The following is a 16,084-nucleotide window of genomic DNA, read 5'->3' as shown; positions in this document are numbered from 1 at the left end:
GATTGTGGTCAATGACAGCAGAAATCCAGAAAAGTAACTTTTTCAATTCTTGTCATAGCATATACTCAGAAAGTACTGGTTCACTTGTATACAGTCTTTTTTTCAATTATAAAGATGGAAATATTTGTTACATTAATGTCAAGAATTGTTAACTATTTGAAGCTGAATAACATAGTGGACCTGCTTTATAAACAAACTAATCCCATGTTTTGGCAATCTTAACTGCTTCTCTTTGCCTCAAAGTTTCTTGTTTCAGAATAATTGGCTACATTTTTATTGTTCATTGTAATTATGTTAATTTTCCTTACCAGCTATATCCAGAAACAGCTAAGGATGGGTTGGACTCAAAAAGTTCAGGAACAAGTGTTATTTTGACCAATCCATGACTTGGACAGGGAACTTGTGTGCATTCCTCCCTGGTTTCTAAAGCCTGAAAAGATCCAAGTGTCAGCACTATGAATTCCACCTGGCACTCTGTTGGTATTTCATGCAGAGATTGTGCTTTGTATGCAAGCTCATGGCATAATGTCCACATTTATACACACTTGCATAAGCAGTTCCATAAATCTTAAGCACGTCCACAAATGCAACTGTTGCTCTTCTAGTTGCATGTTCCTAGATAATACACAACTGCTCATCAGTTGTGGAAACAGCAAGCACACACTCAACAGGTTACAAATACTGGTATACGCCTGAAGAGTGATGTAGTGCAAACTCTTAAGTGTAGATTTGTACTACATATTTATGATGTAGGAAGAAACCTGGCTTCCATATTCTTTGAAGCTTTAGAAACTGGTGGCATTTGGATTTACGTTCGCTTTCTTCTTCCTCTCCTTCTCATTCCCTCTTCCCATGCAAGATACTCAACATAGGCTGGAAAAATGAAATGCAAAGTTACAGAATGGGGGATGCCTGGTTTGACAGCAGTACGTGTGAAAAAGATCTTTGAGTCCTCATGGATAACAAGTTAAACATGAGCCAACAATGTGATGCGGCGGCTAAAAAAGCCAATGGGATTTTGGCCTGCATAAATAGGAATATAGTGTCTAGATCCAAGGAAGTCATGCTACCCTTCTATTCTGCCTTGGTCAGGCCACACCTGGAATACTGTGTCCAGTTCTGGGCACCACAACTTATGGGAGATGTTGACAAGCTGGAATGCGTCCAGAGGAGGGCGACTAAAATGATCAAGGGTCTGGAGAACAAGCCCTATGAGGAGCAGCTTAAAGAACTGGGCATGTTTAGCCTGCAAAACAGAAGGCTGAGATGAGACGTGATAGCCAATGTATAAATATGTGAGGGGAAGCCATAAGGAGCAGGGAGCAAGCTTGTTTTCTGCTGCCCTGGAGATTAGGCTGCGGAACAATGGCTTCAAACTACAGGAAAGGCGATTCCACCTGAACATTAAAAAGAACTTCCTGGTTGTGAGAGCTGTTCAGCAGTGGAACTCTCTGCCTTGGAGTGTGGTTGAGACTCCTTCTTTGGGGGCTTTTAAACAGAGGCTGGATGGCCCTCTGTCAGTGGTGCTTTGAATACAATTTTCCTGCTTCTTAGCAGGGAGTTTAACTGGGTGGCCCACGAGGTCTCTTCCAATTTTATGATTCCATGATTCCTCATCCTCTTCTTCTTTTTCTCCTCAACTTTAGCTTCTCTCTTTCTGTCTGTTTTGGGGAAGTTTATGGAGATGGGGAGTTAATTAAGCAAACTGTTCCTGAGAAATAAAGTATATCCTTCTGTTATTTATATCCCCCAGAACCACCTTAACGTGATGACAAAATAACATCTCAGAATAACATCTGATAAGAAATGTAGGCTTGTGACTTTTACCATCATTTCTTTTCTTTTCCTGCATGATTTTTTAACATCATCGTCTGATGAAGAAGCCAGAGAAGCCTTGAAAGCTCACATGGTATAATTTGTGCTTTCTAGTTGGCTCCATAAAGGTATCACTATTTTGTGGATTTGGGGTTTTGTTGTATTTTGCTGCAAGCCAACATACCCCTGAATATGTTTCCTGAACTTTAAGAGAGAGAACTACAATGTAAATAAATTTTAAAGGATACAAAGCAGCATACTCAGGCCAGTTATGCCAAATTTTCCTTTTTTCACATTTTACATTCAGTAAATGTATTAGATAACTACTTTATTGAATCCTTGATCGTACCATTACTCGAATCAGAAACATTCATTAAAGCATTCATAAACCCTTGAACTCATCATCCTGAAATATAAGCTCTGAGCTGAATACATAAATCTTGAAGTAAAATTCGAGACAGACATCATATGGCTGCACTATTTCAATAAATGTATGACACACTTTGACTGAAGCTTTAGTCCCAGACGAGGATGGCAATGCTACTGTTCAGACCTATAAAACTGACACAATGATTAAATGTTAGAGCTACTGAGCATGGACAGAATACAAGGTTTCAGATGAACTTCTTTTTGGCCTTTCAGATTTTTCAACAATGTGATGTATCACCCAAAACTTCAATGCAATTCTAAGCTGCATCTGCAGGAGTATAGTTGCTGATGGGATGAATTTGTAGAATCACTCCATTCTCATTTGGTCAAACCTCACCTAGAATATTGTGTCCATTTTGAGCATGACAGTGCAAGAAGAATATTGAATATCCAAAGGAAGGCAATCAATGAAAGGCATAGAGACCAAGCCTTATGGGGCCAACTTAGATAGCTAAGGTTTAGGATGGAAAAGAGAAGTCTGGAAGGTGATACAATAACCATATTTAAATATCTGAAGATACCAATATCTCACCCAATACCCTGGTGACCCTGGTCCTCAATTGATAGAAGAACCATTTTTACCTGAAGCTGAATGAAAATAAATGGGTTGTGAGCAGCCTATTTTCTTTCTCTGCTGGCATGCCCAAACCAAATGGCTCCCCTTGGTGAGACACCGATAGTTGATTTATGAGCCTGCTGCCTGTTATGTCAACACAGGATAGAAGGGGAGGTCAGGGGAGAGGTGGGGCTGTGCACCGAGCAAAATCACTAACAAAGAATGAAAAGTGGCCTGACTAAGCCCCTTTTGCTCGCCACCCAAATGGGATTAATCAGGCGGAAAGAAACCAGAAAATCTGTTGTCTGATCTTTGTCCCTGTGGAGGATCTTCTACAACAGACCTTTCCAAACAGGCACAAAAGTCAAACCTTACAGTAGGTTTGCCAACTGGGTAGCAAATATACCCCAGAATGTTTTTGTAACACTAGTCACAGCTCAGTGTGCAGTGTCCTTTCATAAAAAAAGGAGAGAGAATTCAGACAAGTGACTTACTGGGGGTGCATCTTCACTGTAGAATTAATGCGGTTTGACACTACTTTAACTGCCATAGCTGAATGCCATGAAATCCTGGGATCTGACTATAAATTATAATAGACTATAACAGACTATAAATTAATTTAGTCTACAAATAATAGACTATAGTCTATCAATAATAGACTATAAAATTAATTTAATGATGACCCAGACTGGTCTTGGAATATGACCTGGATTATGTGATTTTGATTCTTGTTTGAATGTTATGTTTTAATTGGTTGGTTTTAATGTTTTTGTTTATTCAGTGATGTATGTATACATGCAACATTGAATTGTTGCCTTGTAAGGCTGCCTTGAGTCCCCTTTGAGGTTGAGAAAGGCGAGATACAAGTATGGCAAATAAATAAACAAATTGAAGATTAGTGAAGCATTAACACTCTTTGGCACAGAAGACTAAATACCTTACAAAACTATAACTCCCATGATTCCATAGCACTGAGTCATTGGCACTTAAGATACTGTCAAATTATATTAATTCTACAGAGTAGGTGCAGCTGCCAAGAAATATTCTCACTTTTTGGTATTCTCACAGCATGGTACATCTGCATTTGGAGCTATGCTATAGCTAGCCCAGAAACATCCTTAGAGTTAGATTCGTTCCTCTGCAGCATGACCATTCTGAGGATGATGGAGAGTAGTGGAATTGGAAAAGCATTTGGATATGTCCTTGTAGCCAGATACAAAATGATGACACCATCCTCTCTAACCCCTGCAAGGAGCTATAGCGAAACTCAGCAGATGATGTATTCATTTCACATAGACTGATGCTTCTCTGTTACCTCCCCCTCTGCTCCCCACTACGTAGCTGTGAAATGATCATGAGGAGATTGCCAGTGATTCACTGATACATTCAGTAATTTTGGAGGAAAGAGGAAGGGAAAAAGCATTCTATCTTTGCCAATGTTGTATGAGAAGAAAGGATTTCTGTTTTGGACAATGACCTGAAAATGACACACAGAGACAAAAGGCGGACATATACTTGAGTAAGGCAAATTTACATTTGTAGAGAGCCAGCATGATATCATGGTTTGAGTGCTGGGCTACAGCTCTAGAGGCCAGGGTTCAAATCCCCACTTGGTCATGAAACCCAAAGATTGATCTTGAGCAAGTCGCACACTCTCAGGTTCAGAGGTTGGCAAAAGAAGTGCACACACTTCTGGACAAATCTTACCAAGAAACTCCCATGATAGGTTTGCCTTAGGATCATCGTAAGTTAGAAATGACTTGAAGCCATACAATAATGCTTGTATGTATCAGTAAGAGAATGCCAGCCAGTGTCTGAATAAGAGGAATGTATTAGCTTGGCAGATAGCTTGGTACTGAAAGTAAGTGTAAAGTGTTGGAACAGCAACCTCCCAAGCCTATCACCATTTATACTATATATATTTGCTAACCTGTATTCTATGTGTATGTTGATTTGCAAGTTTGACTGTACCTCTTTGCTGTGGGAGGGGTTATAGACATGTGATTTTATTGAGCATATTCAGACTCAGGACTCCATTTTGTATTCAGTTTGTGTTTAGATTTCAATGGGAACAGTTTTACATCAGACCTCAGTGGAGGTAGATTGCATGTATGCTTATGGACTTCAGTGAGTACAAATATACTTAAAGACTATGGACTATTGATTAAGAATGATATCCTGTGTACTCAACACAGAGAATCTACATCCTATCTGTAACTAAACTTCAATAAGAAGTGTGCCTGTGAATTAATACAAGATGTTTATGAGTAAACAAGATACGTTATTTTTCAAATAAGACTTTGCTTTTTTAATCTCTGAGTGCATATTTTAAATTTAAAAATTTAAAGGGAGTATCTATGTTTTGGGCAAATGCAACTACAATTTCAACTTTAAAGAAACAACCATCATCTACTAACCAAATATATTTTTTGTAGTGGCATGACTTTGTACTTGGCAGTTCAAAGACATGGTTCTCCAGTCTAACAGCTGAGTTACCTGTATGACATTACATGAATGCTTATGACTATCACTTGTTTCAAGGGTTGACTTCTAACAAGATCATGCTTTTCTTGACTAGTGGTTTTCAAAAGGTGGTCTCCACACATTCATGGAGATTCACATTTGCCAAAAATATATGTGCCTAGAGAATGGGTGCAGTTATTTTCCAATATAAACAGGGTGCTCAATAAGTGCTTCACTCCAAAAAAAACAAAACAAACAACAACAAAAAAAAACCAGCAGCTTTCCAAAGGAGAGGGATGGGTTTTCTAATAATATAAAATGCTGAATTGTCCCTGTTTTACAGCAATGTATACCCAAACAGCTTAACAATACTGGAGCAATTAAGCCCCATTAGCTTTACAAATGACCCACGCCTGGTCTACTAGATCTGCTTTGGCATTCTGAATCAATCAACAGATCTGAGAGTTGGTTGTCATTCACCAGCACTCTCTTCTTTGCAATTTTGTTTGTAGGCTAAAGTCAAAGAATAGGGAATCTGTTCCTTACTAACACCTTTTCACACTCTGCTATTATTCTCCCCCAGGGTTATAGGATAGTACACGTTCCTCAGCAATGGGAACTGGTGACCCATTCCTTGACCCCACTCTTTCTACAGCTGCTGTTGTCACATATGTACTCTGTGGGGAAGGTGTTTTCCTTTTGCACCACCCTGGAGAGGTGATGGTGGTAACAGAGGAGGGGGAGGGCTGCCTCCATCCCTTCCCTCTTATTCCTCAAAAACCATTTGTCATGAAAAGATAGAGACCTTTAACCTTCTAAAAGTCGCCATCTCCCAACCCACCTCACGACATCTGGGAGCCATTATTTTGATCAAGCATGAAAGCCACCAGTGACTGTTTGTTCATGTAGTACAAGTGTGTTTGGTTGCATACACAGGCAGCACAGGAGTTTGGAAAAGCTATTGTTTGACTGCATCTCTCCAAATCCCTCAACCAGCATGGCCATTGGCGAAATGCATCTTTTGAAACTCTGTACAAAATACCCTGAATGAAAGCACCAGATATTGTCTGATATTGGACACCAAGCAGGGTCAGCTCTGGTTAGTAGTTGAATGGGAGACTGAGAAGGAATACCAGGTGGGGTTGTCATATTTCAGAAGAAGAATCTGGCAAAATCACCTCTGAATATTCCTTACCCAAGAAAACCTTATGAAATTCATTGGGTCATCATGGCCGACAGGTAACTTGAAGGCAGATAACATAAACATGTATGTATGTATGTATGTGTGTATACATACACATAAATATACATATACATATTCACACAATTGCCTCTTTATCATATTTGCCTTTTCGGCTGGGCTAGGTTTGGGAAAGTCTCTCAATTTCTTGCTCATGCAGAAGAACTGTTTCAAAAGCCTCAAATATGAACGACTGTGATTTGTAAATTTGAGTCAATTCTTCCAAAGCTGAATCAAAATTATCTCCATTTGAGGGTAGCCAGATTCAATAGGTTTAGCTTTTCCCATCTTGGAAAGACTCTACTACGTCTGCCTACCATTTCCTATGTCTATTCTATTCTATTCCTATGTCTGTTTCCTATATGCCATTGTCTATTTCCTATGTCTATTGCACTGAACTCAGTGAGATTCCCCAGAGCCATACCAGTATTCTTTATTTATTTTATTTTACAGCATTTATATTCCGCCCTTCTCACCCCGAAGGGGACTCAGGGAGGATCACATTACACATATAGGCAAACATTCAATGCATTTTAACATAGAACAAAGACAAGACAAACATTGGCTCCGAGCGGGCCTCGAACTCATGACCTCCTGGTCAGAGTGATTCATTGCAGTGATTCATTGCAGCTGCTCTCCAGTCTGCGCCACAGCCCGAGCCCAGTATTAGGACAAAACATAAGAGCAGAAGTGGGAGCTAGTTTGAAATACAACTCTCAAAAGTATACATCTGAGGAAGTGAACTGTAATCACTGGAAGCTCGTCCTAAAATAAATCTTGGTGGTAAAAGATGGTACAGTGCAGGAGATATGTTCAAGGGCTTTGCATGGATAGGGTATACAAAAAAATAATGGATAATACTAATCATTAACCCTCTTGAACAAATAATTTCCAGTGGAAACATATCACTGGAGGGCCTAAGAAATGCCTAGAGAAACATTTCTAGTCATTTCTAGGTCTTCCAGTATACCTCTATCATTAACATCATGTGGAAGTATTCAAAGAATTCAAAGAAGTACACATTTCAGAAGATAATACAGATTACTTCTGTGTCAGTTTAAAAATGTGAAACCTAGATAAGTTTATATTAAAATGTAGACTGGATTTCTCCAGCCTATACCTAAATAGGAGCTAACGGCTCTTCCACACAGCCACATAACCCAGAATATCAAAGCAGAAAATCCCACTATATCTGTTTTGAACTGGGTTATCTAAGTCCACACTGCCATATATTCCAGTTCAAAGCAGAAAATGTGGGATTTTATTCAGCTGTGTGGAAGGAACTTAAGTCACTTCCATAGCAGGCACAGTTAATAGCAGTCCTCAATATCAATGGAGTAGTGAATCTGCTCATGGATTCATTGCAAGCTTTAAAGGACTTATCCAAGGGGCGATATAAGATATTTTGGGGAGAACTGGCTTCAGTATCTTAGATAGGTCCATTAATGTTCTGACAAAGGATACTTCAACATTGTAACACTAATGCAGTTTGGGATTTGTAGTTTGGTGAGCCAGCAGCACTCTAGCAAAGGCAGCTAAAACCTTGTAAAACTACAATTCCCATGATTCTATAGCATTGAGCCATGGCAGTTTAAAGTGGTGTCAGTCTGAATTAATTCGGCATTACAGATGCACCCTAAATCTCAGATTGGATTGACTAACCAATTAACAGGGGAACCATGGTCACAATAATTAGACTCCAACACATCCAACTATAACATATATTTCTTTCTCTTCCACACCTCCTTCCCATCCTTCATCTCTTCTGTTGTGGAGGCCCTTGTGCTGACAAGACTGATGACTTGAAGGTTGGGTTGCTGACTTAAAGGTTGTCGATTCGAATCCAACCCAGGGAGCGCATGGATGAGCTCCCTCTATCAGCTCTAGCTCCATGCGGGGACATGACAGAAGCCTCCCACAAGATGGTAAAACATCAGTGCATCCCCTGGGCAATGTCCTTGCAGATGGCCAATTCTCTCACACCAGAAGCGACTTGCAGTTTCTCAAGTCACTCCTGACACACACAAAAAATATTTTGTCTTTTGCCTTTCTTTTTGCATTCTCCCTTGAGTCAAAAGTATAGGATCTTGGAAGGCAAAATAATGGTCATTGCTTTTTCTCAAACTCTTTCTTAAGCATTCAAATGGGATCAAATGAGCTCCCTCTCCACTGCCCTCATCCATCCCTCAATCTCTCCTTGGCTCTTTTCATTTTTCTGACCTCATATTTCTGTGTGCTGCTAATTTAATGGCAATATGTTGGACAGAATCACTATTTCCGGCACTAAAGAAATGGCTTGTCTTTGTATTGCTCTCCCATAGCCTGGCCACCCGCCTCCTCAAAGTCACAGATGCAAGAAACAAGGAAATGCAGTTTAGGTAAAGTGGCCTTCATTTGAAAACAGAAAGGAAAGGGAGAATAAAAAAGTCAATCTCTAACAGCGAATGACTAACCAAGCTTGGTAAAGTTCAACCATTCCTGAAAAAGCCAGCATGGCCAGCGATGGTACTGGCTGGGAGATTCTGTGAATAATCATCCAAAATAAGCATCCTTCCCTCTCCAACCCAATTTCTGAGAGCAATATATAGTAAATAATAATTTCCCAGTCTTGAATCCAAAGATTGTCACTTGCAAAACAGCACATATATCCACCCTAGACAATAAGTATGTTTGACCATTTATAGTTTTGGATGGCCATGTGTCCTATTCTGCAAACAATGATCCTTGCTTTCAAAGCTGGGAAATGAATGAGCCTCTATATGTTGCTGCACATCAGAAGAAAAGTGGGATACATATATCCAAGCAATATCAGGGTGATTTCGGCACATGTTGCACCTTGCCTGGGTTCTATGAATTAGTCTCCAGTGTTAATATTGTATGTTTTATGTTGATTTTAACGATTGTTTTTACTGTAATTGATGTTTTTATTGGATAACTGTTTTATTGCTGTGTTTTGATATTTGATTGTTTTATCGGGCAAGGCCCCATGTAAGCCGCCCCGAGTCCCTTCGGGGAGATGGGGCGGGGTATAAAAATAAAGTTGTTGTTATTATTATTATTATTATTATTATTATTATTATTATTATTATTATTATTATCATGATGACAGTATTAATTAATAAAGAACATATAAATTAGTGCCAAAATTTGCCTTGGTCTGAGCCCACAGGAATGGGCAAGATTCGGCACTTCCTCTCTTCTGCTTTGAGTGCAAACTGCACAATGTTTCAAAATGATAGACCCAATTTCAGAGTTGAATATTTCACAATGGAACATGTTGCAATTACACAAAAAGTTACAAACAGTTTAATGAGTTATCAGTTTTTCACGTATGTTGCCGCAGGCTTTCATGGTCGGAATCACTGGGTTGTTGTAAGTTTTCCAGGCCATATGACCATGTTCCAGAAGCATTCTCTCCCGACGTTTCGCCCATATCTATGGCAGGCATCCTCAGAAGTTGTCAGGTATATATGGGAAACTAGTTACAATTGTGATTAATGACAACATTCACACTGGCCTCCAACAGACAAGAGTTCTTTCTCCCACCCTGGACCTTCCACAGATATATAAACCCACTTGCCAAGTTTCCAAAAGACCTCACAAACTCTGAGGATGCCTGCCATAGATGTGGGCGAAACATCAGGAAAGAATGCTTCTGGAACATGGCTATACGCCCCAGAAAACTCATAACAATCCAGTTTACTAAGTTTTGCTAACCACTCTGCTACCACCATTGGAGAAGATCCAACTGTATGCTGGAGAGTGGAACAAAGAGAGAAACTGGGACATTTTAAGAAGAGCTGAAAACATACAAAGACAGAGGAATGCCAAATTAGGATGTAAATTCATGTCCTCATTCAGATACCTTCTGAATGAGTGGGAAACCTCCTTGTCCTTCTTGGTGATACATCCAAGGACATTTGGCAACGGCGCATAAATCAGAACAGGGCAAAGATTGAAGTGGGAGGTGTTGACCACAGAACCTGCCTTTTTCAGATTTTCAGGTGTGAGTCATGTGAAAATTAGCCGGTGGAACAGACATCTCCTCCCCGCCCCCTGGCTCTACACCTCCCTGTTGTGTTTCCACTGAGAGTTGCTCCTGCATGGACTCCAACTCCTCCCACCAGGAAGTGGGGTTTATTTCAGGGCTCATTTTCGTCTGACTTCACCTCCCAGCTGTTGGACCATATAATGGTTTTTGTCTGCAAGCTGGAAAGGGCCTCCTGCTTTTTCCTGGCTTATTCTGCTGCTATCAGGTTTCAAATGCGCTTTAATATGGAGTGACTCTGTCTTCCTCCTATTTTGTCATGCAGAGAGACATTTTTGAAGGCACTGAGACATCGGTGAATCAGGAGACCAGAAACTGAGTCATCTTTGTCTCCAACAGTCTTTAGAAAGGGAAGTTTACAGGAACATATCCGAATCCATGCACTCCCAACCTTTCACAGGTGAAAACTGGGACACATGTGGCAAAGAAAGGCCAAAGTATAGATAAGATGGCAAAAAGTATTAAATTGAGGGGGGGCAAGCTAGATGGAGCCTAGGAGAGGCTATAACAGTTTGATTTTACCTGATGCTACTGGGAAAAGCAAAACTACACCTTCCCTTCTTTCCTCTTCTGTCTGTTGAGTTGAGTGCAAACTATTTTTGTTCTTTGAACTCAGTTTACAGCAATCCAAGAAAGCTAATGACTAAGAGGGGAGTAGGAAGAGATGAAAACAGGTACATTTAAAAAGCAGCTGAAAAAGCAGGATGGCAGAGAATTAACCAGAATTGTCCCTAACAAGTAAGAGCAGTTGAAGGGTATGTTGAGGCTGCCACCTATAAAAGTAAGCCAACCCCAAGACTCTCTTCTTCTTACTCCTTTCTTGCTGTGTTTCTCCAAAGCCTTTCTGCATACCCATCTGCCAAAGTCCAGTGTGGAGGCACATCCTGTTACCTTGTGATATATATGGCAACCCTGCACAGTGATTTCCTTAAATCAGTGGTTCCCAGCCTTTTTTTTTAACCAGGGGCCAACTTGACCAGGGACCATTCTGACTAGGGTCCATTTGACCAGGGACCACTTTGACCGGGGACCACTCTTCAACATTAGTACCAGAAGAGTTACGAATCAGTTTTTGGTCAACTTTAGATTTGGTTTGGTTATTTGTGGTGCTGATTCAGAAAATTGCATTGGATAGACCACATCAGCTCAAGTTTCTGATACAGAACATATGCCATCCAGTAGTCACCATCTGCTCGCCCACAGAAAACCATATTTAATAATCTAAAGCTGATGTGGTCTAGCCAATGCAATGGTCAACTCTGCGGAAAGGAGCGGAAATAAAATTAATGAAATAAAATAAATAAAAAGGAAGGAGGTTTGCAGACCAGATTTTCGTTCTCGTGGTCCACTGCTGGGCCACGGCCCACAGGTTGAGAATTACTGCCTTAAATGAATCAGAGGAGCAACATTTTGAGCTTGACAGGCCACCTGACTTTTCACCCTCCTCCAGAAATTTCTCCAAAGGAGCTGTAAAGGGCCAGATACAAAGAGCAACTCATTCAAAGAGCCATCAGTGAGACCTAAGTAAAATATGGAAAACAGAAGAATGATAGGTGGTGGGCTCCCTCCTACTCCTTCCCCCCATCCTTTTATTACAATAATAATTGAAACGGATTGGAACATTTGCTAAAAATACATTAGAGAAAGAGTCCATTATCCTGGCAGAGGAGGCAACACCTAATCCAGAAATTTTTACGCCCCGGTGTTAACTTGATTCATGAGGTGTATGGGTCACTTTCATTAAAGCCATCACTTCAGAGACATCATTTCTGCAGCGAGAGTTTTAGATTATTATTCCCTGTGTTTCTGAGCAGAAAGGGAGTGGGGGAAGATGGACATAATGAAATGTCTAATGGAAAGCTATGAAGATAATTGATGGGACTGCCTCACACATAAACCCCCAATTGCTTTGGCCTCCAACCTCGCTGCAAACTCTTCAGGGAGCGCATCCAAAGAGCAGAAGGGAGACTTCGGAGGCATTAAAGAGCATCCCAGAGAACTCCGCTATAATTTTTGAATTCCCTGATGCAATGCAAAATGGGACAGGTACTTTTCTTAATTATGATCCAAATGCACAAAAGAGTGATTAATTCAGCAACCTGTTTCCTAGGATAGCCAACCAGATATCAGTGACATAGGAAAAAGTCACTGTAGCATTATGGTTTGAGTGTTGGACTATGACTCTGGAGACTAGGGTTGAATCCTCACTTGGCCATGGAAATCTACTAGGTGATCCTGGGAAAATCATGCAGAAACCCCTGTGATAAAGTCACCATAAGTCAGAAATAAATTAAATGCACACAACAACCACCACCACCACCTTCCAGGTAGTCACACACTGCAGCTCAGTTCCCACCTTTCATATCATTGGCAATGTTGATCGGGGCTCATGGGAATTACAGTTTCATTTGAAAAGGAGAGCACATTTTAAAATGGCTAGCCTCGCTTCCTGAGAGGTTTGTGGATTAAGAAGTGGGAGACATTCAAAGATCAGGTGGAAGAGCCATAAAGGCATGATCAGAACAGATGGTGTGTCTTTTAACATCCCAGACTAATTGATCCTTGGAGGCCTCCGTTTAAAAGGATCCCAAGTCGTGGGTTGGGAAAAATTTGGAGTTGCCATTGAATTTCGCCTACTATGAAACCTGAGAAGATTTTGGATGTTCCAGTTTGGATGAGCATCCAAGCAATTTCAAGGGGGTGTTAAAAATTCTAACAAGTGGGAAATAGCTGGGGGAAACATCTGCAAACGAAGAAAGTAATTTGGTTTGATGTTCAATGACTGAAGAGAATAATTTCACCTTTTCAGTACAGTAAATACATAAGCACTTATGCCATAGTAAATTTGATCCACTGAAATTCTACATTAGGTACTATAGATATAAGACATTATCTATCTATCTATCTATCTATCTATCTATCTATCTATCTATCTATCTATCTATCTATCTATCTATGGAGCCCCTGGGTGGTTCAAATCCAGGGAGCAGGGGTGAGCTCCCACTGTTAGCCCCAACTTTTTCCAAACTAGCAGTTCAAAAACATGCAAATGAGAGTAGATCTATAGGTACCGCTTGGGCGGAAAGGTAACAGCACTCCATGTAGTCATGTCGGCCACATGACTTTGGAGGTGTCTATGGACAACTCCGGCTGTTCGGCTTAGAAATGGAGATAAGCACCAACCCCCGAGTCGGACACGACTAGACTTAATGTCAGGGGAAAACCTTTACCTACTAACTATCTATGAGAGTCTAAAACTCTCCCCACCCCCACCCCCACCCCTTCTTTTCATAGCTGTGACCCCTGAATACAGCCATGTTTTGGCTAATGAAGAGCAGAGGGAAGGGAACTGCATTCAGCTATTTTCCTGGAAGGTGGTTGTACAGTGTCTGTCTATTCTCTGTCCCAATTTGTCATAGACCACCCCATTTAATTCTCTGTCATCCCACTTTTTCCACTTTTAAGATGCCCCAGTTTCTTTTTTCCTCCTTCTCCCCCCGTTTTGTCCTCAGCTTACTTCAGTTGCTGCAAACTGTGTTCAAAGCACAAAGTACTCAATTAACACAGTAGGGAAGAGGAGGAGGCAATCTTGCCTATCACAGAAGGTTCAGACAAAGGCAAACAGCTGCATTTTCTCCTAGCTTGTATTCTTCTCCATGTTTGTCATCTTGATCATACTCTGAATGTTGCCTGGCCCCATTCATCTCATCATCTATGAAACATTAAAGAGTATGCAACAGGAGTCTGTAGGATCCTTCAAGGTCCTTGGGAGATCCCAACAGATGAAGCAATTGCTTTATGTTCAGCTATGAGAAAATAGCTGGTTGTCCCTCTTTCAGCTGCCCAGGAAATGTCCAGTTCAAGAGCTAGAGCTGAGAAAGGGAGAATTTGGGCATTGGGGTTTTGGTTACAGCATGGTCAGTAATCAATTCTAACATGCACAATGACCAGAAAAGTGTCTGGTGTCTGCCATTGCAATTCACTGACATAATGCCACCCACCTGTCTTTCACTTGCGCAGAATTCTTCAATGTTTATATCACTTGCAAACTTCTGCTTCCTGGAAGTGGAACTTTAAATCTGCTCATACAGTTGGACTTTTGTATCCACCGATTCAGTATCCGCATATCCACTTATTCGTGGCTTGAAAATATGTATTTTTGAGAGAAAAAATCCAAAAAGCAAATCTTGATTTTGCTTATATATAATGAGCACAATTTTACAAAGCTATTGTATATCATTTTACTTTAGCATCCACAGGAGCCGCGGTAGCGCAATGGGTTAAGCCCTTATATTGGCTAGACTGCTGACCTAAAGGCTGAGTTGCTGACCTGAAGGTTGCCCGTTTGAATCCGCAAGACAGGGTGAGCTCCCGTCTGTCAGCTCTAGCTTGCAGGGACATGAGAGAAGCCTCCCAGCAGGATGGTAACACATCCAGGTAGCCCCTGTGTAATGTCTCTGTAGACAGCCAATTCTCTCACACCAAAAGCAACTTGCAGTATGTTCTCAAGTCGCTTCTGACACGATTTTTTAAAAAGCATCCATAGATTTTGGTACCCATGAGGAGTCTACTGCATTTGTTATAAGTTATTGGTTATAATCCTATCTTGGGTTTCCAATGGATTCAAGGTGGTGAACATAATTTTCTCATTCTCAGTCTGTATGCTTAGTTATGCCTATTGTAAATCTAACCTATTATGGTTCTGATTGGCCCCAGACTGATTCTGATTATGGCTCCCAGCAAGATTGAATCATAGCATGGTCTAGTCAGTGGACTTTAATATGGTTCCCAATTTTGTTTGATTACTGATGAGATGGGCCATGATTTTCCAGAAAGGCTAATTATCTGTAAAGGATTTCATGAACCTGCCATCTCCTAAGAAATTACCCAAGCTGCCTTTTGTCCCACTCTTAACTTTACTGACCAGGTATTTCTTAAATAGGATCAATCCCCTTGTGAAAAGAATAGCTTTTCAATTAGATGTCATTATTACATACTGAAATTCCAGAACAATATGCAAGGTTTCCATTCCTCACTCCCATCCCCAGTTGAAGTCAGGGAGAAAAGACTTCTCCTCTGTCTCATTTTTGTTATGTTAATACCTCTTTTCTGATTATTTCCAGACCTTGAAATAAGCATTCCCAGGTTGGTAGGAATGGTGCCAGTTTCCATCAGTATTCCCAAGCCATGAAAAGGTTTTGCATGAGAAACTTTCCTGGAAGAGATACAGATTAACGAAGGTAAATCCAGTTTTCAGTTTTATTCTTGCAATCAGATAGATAATCTCTACCATTTCAATCCAGGAAATCTTGAACTTCACATATATCCTATATTATTGGAGCTACCCTTCCTGCATGTAAATTTTGGTAAGCAATTAAAGTGTCAGACTCACATGAAAGAAATTCAGATTCAAGTCCCTTTGGAAACCATAAAACTCACAGGTGATCTTGGATTAGTCACGTGTTCTCTCAGCATGACTACTTCTCAGGATTCCTGTGAAAGAAAGAAAGAGAAGAAACATATTCCTACACAA

The sequence above is a fragment of the Anolis carolinensis genome, chromosome 6 (assembly GCF_035594765.1).
Source record: "Anolis carolinensis isolate JA03-04 chromosome 6, rAnoCar3.1.pri, whole genome shotgun sequence".
Lineage (NCBI taxonomy): Eukaryota > Metazoa > Chordata > Lepidosauria > Squamata > Dactyloidae > Anolis > Anolis carolinensis.
The sequence above is the reverse complement of the archived record's forward strand: the minus strand, read 5'-3'. Positions refer to the sequence as shown.